The sequence below is a fragment of the Budorcas taxicolor genome, chromosome 16 (genome assembly GCF_023091745.1).
Source record: "Budorcas taxicolor isolate Tak-1 chromosome 16, Takin1.1, whole genome shotgun sequence".
Taxonomy (NCBI): Eukaryota; Metazoa; Chordata; class Mammalia; order Artiodactyla; family Bovidae; genus Budorcas; species Budorcas taxicolor.
Window position 1 is genome coordinate 31,731,558 of NC_068925.1, and position 10,708 is coordinate 31,742,265.

At 38.8% G+C, this 10,708-nt stretch overlaps 1 protein-coding gene across 1 annotated transcript in view; it reads right to left on the bottom strand.

The window, feature by feature from the left end:
* CNST (consortin, connexin sorting protein) overlaps positions 1 to 10,537 on the bottom strand; it is an 85,960-nt gene extending 75,423 nt beyond the window's left edge. Inside the window, exon 1 of the mRNA XM_052654016.1 lies at positions 10,429 to 10,537. The gene's annotated coding sequence lies outside the window, so the exon portion shown is untranslated. The remainder of the gene's footprint in view (positions 1 to 10,428) is intronic.
* Between the last annotated feature and the right edge of the window lie 171 nt (positions 10,538 to 10,708).

Consider the following 10,708-nt stretch of genomic DNA (forward strand, 5'->3'; position numbering starts at 1 on the left):
TTGACAAGCTACCATATTTCAAAACTATTCACCAAAGCGTATATGGACATTTTAATGTGCAGGTTCAAATGGATATCAGTAAATTAAAATCAACCTATCAATTCAACTAGAATAAAGAACAAAACCATTTTAACAGTATTTTAAAATTATAAACCTGAGCTAGGAAAAGGTAAAAATTTATTAATTCTATCATTTCAGAAGTTATGAAATTTCAAAATGAGTTTAGGCTGATATGTTTACTTTTAATTAAGGTTTTCTCTCATAAGCCAGAGGCAGATTACTGTTCAGAAAACACTACCTTTGAAAAGCAATGATACTCCAATAAAAATTAATTAATTTAAAAATACTAATAAAATTTTAAAAAAGAATATACTATCTTTGTGTTCTATATAGGAAAAACAGTGACTTAACAGACTTATGGAATGCATGTTTCTTTATGCCTCAAAAATCTATAATGACATTATTGTCTGGTCAGTTTAGCAACTGTCACTCTAGTCTTAGATTTTACTGTGCATCAAAACACTGTATTCATCTCAGATGAGTCTCCATATCTCCAACTACCAATATCCCATTGTCTGGTTCTAAATTCCTATTCTTTCTAACTCTCAGTCTTTACTGTCATTACCTCACTACCATCACCCAGTTCAACCACATCAAGAACTCCAGACTCAGGGGTTCCTTTGTGGCCAAGTGGTTAGGATTCTCGGCTTTCACTGCCAAGGCCTGGGTTCAGTTCCTACTTGGGGAACTGAGATTCCGCCAAATAATGCATCATGGACAAAGCGAAAAGAAAAAAAAGAACAAAATTAAATTATTAAAAAACAAATTGAAAACTCCAGACTCCTGCATTTTTTTTTAAACATTAGTCAGACTCCTGGCATTCTTTCTTTTCAAGCACTGAATTTATGTATCATCTCTAGCTACTTCCTTTGTTATCTTATACGTCTACTGCACCCACCCTATAAACCCCAGGCCTGATCAACCTGACCATCTTCTCTGCTCTTATACCCAGGCTGCTAAAGAAAATCATAACTATGCAGATTGGAAACTATAAAAGCAGTATCCTTCCAACATCAGGTGCAGCCTCAACGCTGGCCAGACATCCTTACCCAATCAGCCCCAGAACCACATCCCCAAAGAGACACTAACCTTCATCACTGCCCTCCAGTCCTCTTCCTATTCCTAGCAAAGCAGTCTCAACTGGGCCACAGGTAAACAGAAGTTACCAGATGTCAGTTGGTAATCAGTTATTTCCCCTTCTTATCTCAGTAGTACAATGTTTCTATCTGCTGTTCAAGGGTAATCTTTCTAATTGTACCCAGTTTCTTATGTTTTTCTACTTCATCAGGAGCATGCGTATATATAATCAACCTATCTGTGAATGCATTCCTCTCACTGGGTAGGGGAGCCTCATAAAATGCAGCTTTCCTTTATCCTGATTCTGAGTGTATATATAGGAATGTTTATAAAACTATAGCTGCTTATAAGGATTAGCAATTTATAACCAAGCTCAAATTAATTCTGTGAGTCTTATCCTCTTCAGGGTCTTGGACCCTTTGAAGAATCTGACAAAAGCTAAGAAATGTCTCCTCAGAAAACTACACATTAAAAAAAAAGAAAATGCACATATACTACCATTAAGTTATGAGAGTTATTTCAGGTGGCGCACAGACCCCTTGAAGCCTGTTCTTGGACCCAAGGTTAAAAAACTCTGACTGTTTCCAGAGATTATATTGTATCCATGTCAAATAGGTAGATACTGTTTTCCTCTCCTATAATAAAATATCTAAGTAAACATTAATGGTATTAATTCTTACTGTGATGGGACACAACGGTGACATGCTAATTTATATCTGCAGCCTACCAAAAGTTAATAGGAAGGCAAGAATGGAGGTAGGTGTAAAAGTGAACATGCCTTCTCACCATCAGCCATTCAAGAGAAATATGATGATGCAGGTTTGGGGGAAAAAAAATTCCAGAGTAAGGCAGCTTATTCTAGGTAAGAAATTCTTAGAAAATAATAAAAAAAAAACCAACCAGTACAGAAAAAAATCTGTCTCAGAGGAAGATAACTTGGAATGCTTTGAAAGACTGCTGATAGAATATGATTTTTCCCCAAGATATTTTATTTCAGTGGAGAATATCCCCTAAAGGAAACACATATGACAAAAGAGACACTATTAAAGTTATTCTAGCAGGAATTCCTTGGCAGTCCACTAGTTAGTTAGGCCTGAGTGGTTTAACTACTGAGGGCCCAGGTTCAGTCCTTGACTGGGGAACTAAGATCCCATAGGCTGCAGGGCACAGCCAAATAAATAAATGAATTATATACATAATGAATGAAAAATACATGTGCATATATTTCTAGCACTGTCTCATATTAGTGCAACGTTTCCCGGTGTGATAGGGAAGAACAAATCTGACATCTTATTGGATCTATTTCTTCTCCTTTAACTCTTGGTAATCTATTGTTTTTTGCCAGAAGTTTAGAATGTTGCCAATAGCCTAAAACATACAGGAGAGCCTAATCTCAAGACTCTGATCTCTACAGGTAAAACACTTTTCTGTTCACATAGGGATAAAAAATAACATCTGTCTGGCTGGCGGTTTATAGGAACACTGTGACTGGCTACCTGGAAAGCTGCAAGAGCAAAGGATTTCCGCACCGAGAAGTTCCCAGCAACCAACTACAGGCACACTCCTTTCGGTAAAAAGAAGCCTGACCTCTAACTGGAGGAATGGTTCTTTGGAACACTAGTCCATCACCTCTTCAGTTGTTGGCTTTCTGAATAAAGTCACTCACTATTTCTTGCCCCAAGAACTCATTTCCCAAGCCATACTGCTACCGCTTGTACTCAAAGATTCTTCCTGGCAAGTCTACCAGGCATCAGAGCTAGGACAAGAGAGATCAATGAATTCTGACTGCTAAATTAAAGCTTCTGTTCAACGTTCATTATAGGAAAAAACACTAATTTTTGAAAAACCATGTTTTCCTTAAATTAAAATTTAGCTTCCTTCCCCCTGCCCTCTCCGCCCCCCACCCCCCCACCCCCACCGGAGCACAATCACTTCTGTAATAGAGAAGAAAGAGAGGAAAAAAGAAAGGAGTAAAATTTGTTGTATTCCTACCACCTACCCACTCCCACCCCCACCACCAACGTTATACTAAACCATGACCTATTCTGACTTTTGAACTTTACATGGAAGACAATAGGAAAAAAATCAAATGGTGAAGTTAGGCAAAATAAACTAGAGGAGATATTTATTCTGGATATTTTTTTACACACTCCGAAGCACTGGAACAAAATGAAAACTCTCCAGCAAAATATACAGTTTTATGCAAAATTTTATACAGGTACATGGCAACTGTCATTTTAAGACAGCTGTAGAACATCTGTTTCATCACCATAGGTAAGTGTTTCTGAAGCAGAATTTTTGCTCATAAGTTTCTGCACACACACATTTACTCTTGGAGGCTGTCAGGGAAGGTAAGCCATATTTTCAAGCAACAAAGACCTGTCATGATTTACTAGGGAATCCCTAGGTTTTCCCCAGGTAAGCAGCTGAAAGAGGACAAAAAGGCTGTAGGCATCAAAATCCACAAAATTATAATTAATCAAGAGGGTAAGTGATATAACAAAAAAAAATCTCCTGAATTAAATAGTTTACTTTAGGTTAATTTGAAATCTTTCTCTGGCTAGCAAAAATATGAACTTTGGTTGACATAAGACCTATTAGGTCAGTTTTAAACTAGAGTTCAACTGTAAGACTAATAAGACAAACCATTGCATCTTACAAAACATTTAATTATATGATCAAAGAAGTCACATGACCTTGCTTCTCATTTTGGCTCTTTACAGTGCTGATGCAATGCTATAGGTATAAACTCTAACTGGAATGACAAAGAACTCCAGAACAATTTTTTTTTTTAGCTACTGAAGCAAAAGGAACCTAGTGATTACTTTGTAAACTGTTGAAGAAAATAAACCCTAATGACTGATTTTAGATTAAGAAGTCACAAATGGACATAAAGTCTTTTCCTCAGGAAACTAAACTTTGCAGTTTTCTAATCAGCAGAGTTTCTACAAAATTCCATTCCTCTTTTAATTTGGGTTGAACAGGAGAGAGGAAATCAACTCTGTTACCTGCTATAAATCCTTCTGAGACCTGACTTAAGAAAACCTTTTCATGCCCACAGTAGAAAAAAGAAAAATCTAATCTTTGGTGCTTCATAAACAGGGAAAAAAAACTCCATGAGGATTCAATAAATAGAATGCAAGTTGACAAAAATAAGTCCTTGCTGAAAAATCTTAAAGGAAAATGTTTCAGTTCATTCAATAATCACTTTTAAGATTTATCTGTACACTGTTAATACCTGCAGAAGAGAGAAACAGTGAACAAGAAAAACAATGCATGCATAAATTAAAAATACAACTGGTATGCTCTCCAATATCCAGGAACAACAGCATTCTTCCTGTTATTATAAAGTTCACATATTTTAAGGAAACTATTTACCTAAAAATCTATAACATAAAAGGCTCTTCAAAATGGTTGTTTGCCTTCATTCAAATTACAAAACCACAGCCACCCAATTCACTGGGTTTTCAAGATGCAGCAAACATAGAAAAAATATAATTATTTATTCAGGTAGTAGTTTTCCTAAAAAAATCAGTGTTTTCATAAGAGGATTTAATAGGTATGGCGATTACAAGAAAGTAAGAGAGTTCCAGAAAAATAACCACTTCTGCTTTACTGACTATGCCAAAGCATTTGACTGTGTGGATCACAACAAACAGGAAATTCTTCAAGAGATGGGAATACCAGACCACCTCACCCGCCTCCTGAGAAATCTGTATGCAGGTCAAGAAGTAACAGTTAAAACTAGACATGCAACAACAGACTGGTCCCAAATCTGGAAAGGAGTACGTCAAGGCTGTATATTGTCACTCTGATTATTTAACTTAGACACAGAGTACATCATGCAAAATGCTGGCCTGTGAAGCACATGCTGGAATCAAGATTGCCAGGAGAGATATCACTCTCAGATATGCAGATGACACACCCTTATGGCAGGAAGTGAAGAAGAACTAAAGAGCCTCTTGATGAGTTTTCAACATTCAGAAAACTAAGATCATGGCATCCGGTCCCATCACTTCATGGCAAATAGATGGGGAAACAGTGACAGACTGTATCTTTTTGGGCTCCCAAATCACTGCAGATGGTGACTGCAGCCATGAAATTAAAACACGCTTGCTCCTTGGAAGAAAAGTTATGACCAACCTAAATAGCATATTAAAAAGCAGAGACATTAGTTTGCCAACAAAAGTCCATCTAGTCAAAGCTATGGTTTTTCTAGTAGTTATGTATGGATGTGAGAGTTGGACTATAAAAAAAGCTGAGCAGCAAAGAATTGATGCTTTTGAACTATGTGTTGGAGAAGTCTCTTGAGAGTCCCTTGGACTGCTAGGAGATCAAACCAGTCCATCCCAAAGGCAATCAGTCCTGAATATTCATTGGAAGGATTGATGCAAAGCTGAAACTCCAATACTTTGGCCACCTTATGCAAAGAACTGACTCCTTGGAAAAGACCCTGATGCTGAAAAAGATGGAGGGCAGGAGGAGAAGGGGATGACAGAGGATTAGATGGTTGGATGGCATTACTGACTCAATGTACATGAGTTTGAACAAGCTCTGGGAGTTGGGGATGGACAGGGAAGCCTAGTGTGCTGCAGTCCATGGGGTCGCTAAGAGTCAGACACAACTGAGCAACTGAACTGAATCACAAGATACTGTTAATTCCTAAAATCTCTTGTGAAGTTGCCCAGTCTTGTGCGACTCTTTGCGACTCCATCGACTGTAGACTGCTAACCTCCTCTCTCCATGGGAATTTCCAGGCAAGAATACTGAGTGGGTTGCCATTTCCTTCTCCAGGGGATCTTCCCAACCCAGGGATAGAACTCAGGTCTCCTGCACTGCAGGGAGACTCTTTACCATCTGAGCTACCAAGGAAATCCTTAAAATCTCTTATGTACAGTCAATTAAAATATCAAATGCTCCAATGTTAATGAAAATGACTAAATCTGTCACTTTTAAAAAATCTGTCCTACAGTCAAAGGGAAAAATAATCTTGAGCTGTATTTTGACAAACACACACTACCTTTCCTCTCCACATGGCTAATGATGATGAACGGGGGTGGGGGTCAGCGGGCGGGGGTGGGGGGGGTGGGGGAGCCCTAAGAGATGGCAGGGAGGAAGTCATATAAAGGCAAAAAGTTTCCATCTCCAAATATGGTAAAGAGCAGAATCTGAAAACTGTGACTAAAACAATTTAAGAAATCTCAAGCTGTTGTAAGATTCAGAACTTTTTAATGATGTATTTTTTTTGAAAATTGTTCAGATATGATTTTTTTTTACTTTTTATTAAAGAATATTACAAAATAGTTATTTCAAATGCATTTTTAAAAAGTATCCCTTGGTTCAAAGGAAATATAATTTCCCCCCAAAGGAATGATCCATAAATAAAGAGAAGCCTATATTCACAAGAATCTTCAAGGCCCTAAACAAAAGAACACATTCATAAGAGCACTGAGACAGATTATTGAATGTATGACTTCTCATGAATGAGATATGAATGTAGAACTTCTCAATAAAAATATAATCCTCGTAGAGGCCACTTAAATTGAGGTTTTTAAAAAACTTGCAGGACTTCACTGGTGGGCCAGTGGTTAAGAATCTGCCTACCAATGCAGGGGATACAGGTTCAATCCCTGATCCAGGAAGATATCACATGCCACGGGGCAACTAAGCCCACGCACCACAACTAGAGAGCAGCCCCAGCTTGCCACATCTAGAGAAAAGCAACGAAGACCCAGCACAGCCAAAAATAAACAAAACTGGAAAAAAAAATGCAAATTGCCAGACTATCAATTACTCCTTCTTAACTAACTAAAGAAAAATTAGCTAAGGCTAATTTGTAGGAACAAAACAGTGTATTTCCTCTTATCCAACTAAAATGGTAGCAACGGATAGCCACCTATATTTAAAAACAATTGAAAATGCTACATTTTCCTACATAACATGCATGCACCTCTCATGAAACAAGCAACAACCAGTAACTAGCCCTTGCCCAAATCTGTCCTTGATCCTTTAATACTGCACACACTGCCAACACTGTGCTAGGTCTATACTGACTAGCTTTTACAGAAGGAATCTGTTTACTGATCAAGTAATTTAGGATTTATTTATACCATAAAAGTTGTGGAGGAGGCAAGTTTCTCACATTAAATTACAATGAATACTAATTAATCCCTGAAGAACATTTTGACATTAAGTGTAAATGTAAAACCGTGCAGCTAAAATAGTATTTAGGAAAGTTTAACAGAATACAGACATCAGGATAAGAACCATGAAGGGTCATAGTAACCCACAGAAGTCTGTGAGCTGCAGTTACCCTTCCAACAGGGCTATCTTTCAGTCCTAACAGCTCTGAACAATTGGCATTCCATGTAAATCACCATCTCTGTTGCAAAAACAAGTTAAAACACATTCCTAGTCAGTATGTCAGTAGCGTTCTCTAAAAACTGCCATATTTCTTTTATAGTTTACCCAAACCACCATACACATTTGTGTTTTGCTACTACTCCCAGTGTTTGGGAGTTAAAAAACATTCCCTCTTCCTTCCTAATTTTTGCTAACAAGATTTTATCTTTCCTTTGATAACACCATCATGCAGAGAAGCACATACACAAAACTCTTAGCCATACCTGAAACTGCTTCAGAGCAAGTCTCCAACAGCAGATATTCTACCTGTTCACCATAAAGTTCAAACTTCTGGTATGTCTTCAGGTTCTCCCTGCTTAATGCCAACAGACTTAGTAGACAAAGACTCACACAGTTCCTTGACACATTGTTGACATGCAGATGTAAATAACTGTAACAACGACACCCCAGGAAATGACTGAGCACTCTATACATCTTATGACCCTCACTAAACAAGCACAGGGCAACCTGTTCATCTTCCTCAGTATTAACACAGTCAACACTAAGAGGAAGAGACCCTCCAGGACCTTCATCCTGCTTAGAATCATCTCAGTTTGAACATCCTAACACTTCAGGAAAAGGATTTTTAGAATTTACCCCAGACTCTTAGGATAAGAAAACATCTTAAGAATCACACAGAAATCCTATAGATAATATGCTAGCCAATAAGGTCTTAGCCACAAACTAAGACCAGTAACTAGTCAGAATTCAAATGTACTGTAAATGTAAAATACACATGAAATTTCACAGACTCAGTATGAAAGAATGTAAAATATCTCATTGTTAACTTTTAAAACAGATCACTTGTTGAAATGATACATACAGGATTAAATAAAACAGGTTGAAATTAATCCTATTTCTTTTTTACTTTGGTAATGTGACTAAAAAACTTAAAATTGCTCGTGTACTAATGCCTTGTATTTCTATTGGACAGTACTACTGTAGACTCACAGCCTTAATTCTGACAACAAACTTTTACCACCTGGCATTTCCCAATCACAACGGTAACATAGAAGTCAAAAGAAAAGAAGCATTTTGGCTTCTTTATCAGTTAAATTGAGATAATAATAGAAAAAACTTTAAAATAGTCAGTAGAATCATTTTGCCTGACACCAAAGAGATATTTTCAAAAAGGCAAAAATAGTACCAGCTGCAAAAACTATACTTCTTAAGAAAATAATATGGGGAATAAACAACCAAGGTTTTTCTAATAAAGGAGGTTTAAATGCTGATTATAAGGTTCATCTTTAAAGTAAAATAGACATTTCTTTCATTTCTAGCAACTGGGATCTCAGAAAAATAAAAATGCAATATTCTGTCTCTTGTGTTGTTTAAGCACCTACAACCTCAAACAAACCACTATTAACACTATAAAAGGGGAGATACTTATCATAACCTAATACTCTTTTCCAAAATCAGAAGAGAATAACACCACTCAAAAGCAAAATTTAAAGTGACATCAATTTCTCTAGGGCTGATATTATGAAGAAACCAAATTTTAAGATAAGTATTTTTATCACAATTTTTAAAAGCATATTTTAAAAGTGAGAAATTGAACCATTCACTGTGCGTGAACTATTTCTTCTTTTACTGTAACACATCTTTCAGCTTTGATTTTAACAATATTTAGACCTCCAGAGCTTGTGTATTTCTGAATCTACAAAAATATTTTTATAAGGAGAGAGGGGACAGCTCAGTAAAAGGATGGGGGGGCAGGTCTGTTCACTCAGGTATTCAGAGGGTGCAAGAATAATAACTTCTAGAGAACTGTCAATGGCAAAATCGCATTTTAAAAAGAATTTTTAAAAATTAAGACCAAAGGGTCCCCAGGGCTCCACAAGAGTTGAGAAGATACTTTCTGTGCTGTCCTAACAAATTTATAATCGGAAAAAGATCACAGTTGGCCATCAATTCCTTCTCCATTTGATATTCACCAGCTGAGTAAACCCTCAGACTTCTATTTGCTAAGTGATACATTCCTTAGAAACCTTTTCCTTGTGTATTTAAAATGCCAAGGTCAATTACGCGGCCAGTAAAGTATGCAGAAAGGATGGTGCATATTTTAAAATAGGAAGTTGGATGCCTGCAGCTTCCTGCCTTGGTAGAAAGAGTGATGCTGGTAAAGCTCTTGAGTATAATCCTTAAACACTGAAATCACTCTCAGAGAATTGAGGCTTCTAACACTGCCTAAGAGGTTAAAAAGACTGCCAAATTTTCCATTAGGGCATCCTATTTTTAGAGTCTTTGGAATCTCTCTTTTAAATTGCATTCCACAGTAAGATGTGTTGGACTAAGTTTACAAAAGCAACAACATAAGCATTCTAAGACCTTAATGTTTCCAAGCTTAGGAAGAAATGCTAAGCTTTTACATTTTTCTTTTTTAAATCTTAACTTTACACCTTTAACAACACGCAAATAAAAATAAAAACAAAGGTAAATATTGGCCCAGAGAGAGGAATGGAAGGGAGGCACTAGGTGCTTCTTGACAGCCTAAGTGGTGAGGCGAGGGGGGGAACAGGTATGAAGGAAAATACAAATCACCCGCAGAGGTGGAGAGACTGGGCAACAGAATGAAAAGGAACAGAAGCGCAGAGGAAGCCGCAGGCTCCGCGGGCAGCCGGGCGACGGAGGACCTCCGGCGCGAGTGCCCTAGAGAGGGAGAAATGGGCGCGCGGCGCAGGGAGAGGCCACGGCGGCGAGAGAAAAAGAGGAAAACAGGGGAGCGGAGAAGGGGCGGAGGTGAGGGAACGGGGCTCCCCCGCACCCGGGGGGCAGAGGCGGCGCTGCCAGAGGAGGACAGCGCCGGGGAAGGAACGAGAGGGGTCCCAAAGGCTTTCCCCTCGGCCGCCAGCCGGCCGGTCTCTTGTATCTCGCTCTTCCTCTCCTTACCTGGGAACAGGAGACGCAAGGAGGGCTACCGCCGGGCGCCGAATCTGTTTCCAGCCCCGCTCGCTGACATGGCGGCCGACGAGCTGTCACAGAGGTTGCTCAGGTCTCCCGCCGGTCGGGTGGAGGAGACACCTCTCGCCTTCCCGCCCCGCCTCCTGCTCAACCCTCCCGGCAGGCGGGAGGGCGGCCGGCGGCCAGCGACCGCGGAGCATAGAGCGCGGACGGCTAGAGAGGAGGCACAGAGGGCAGACGACCATAGAGTCCGAGTTCAGACACCGCC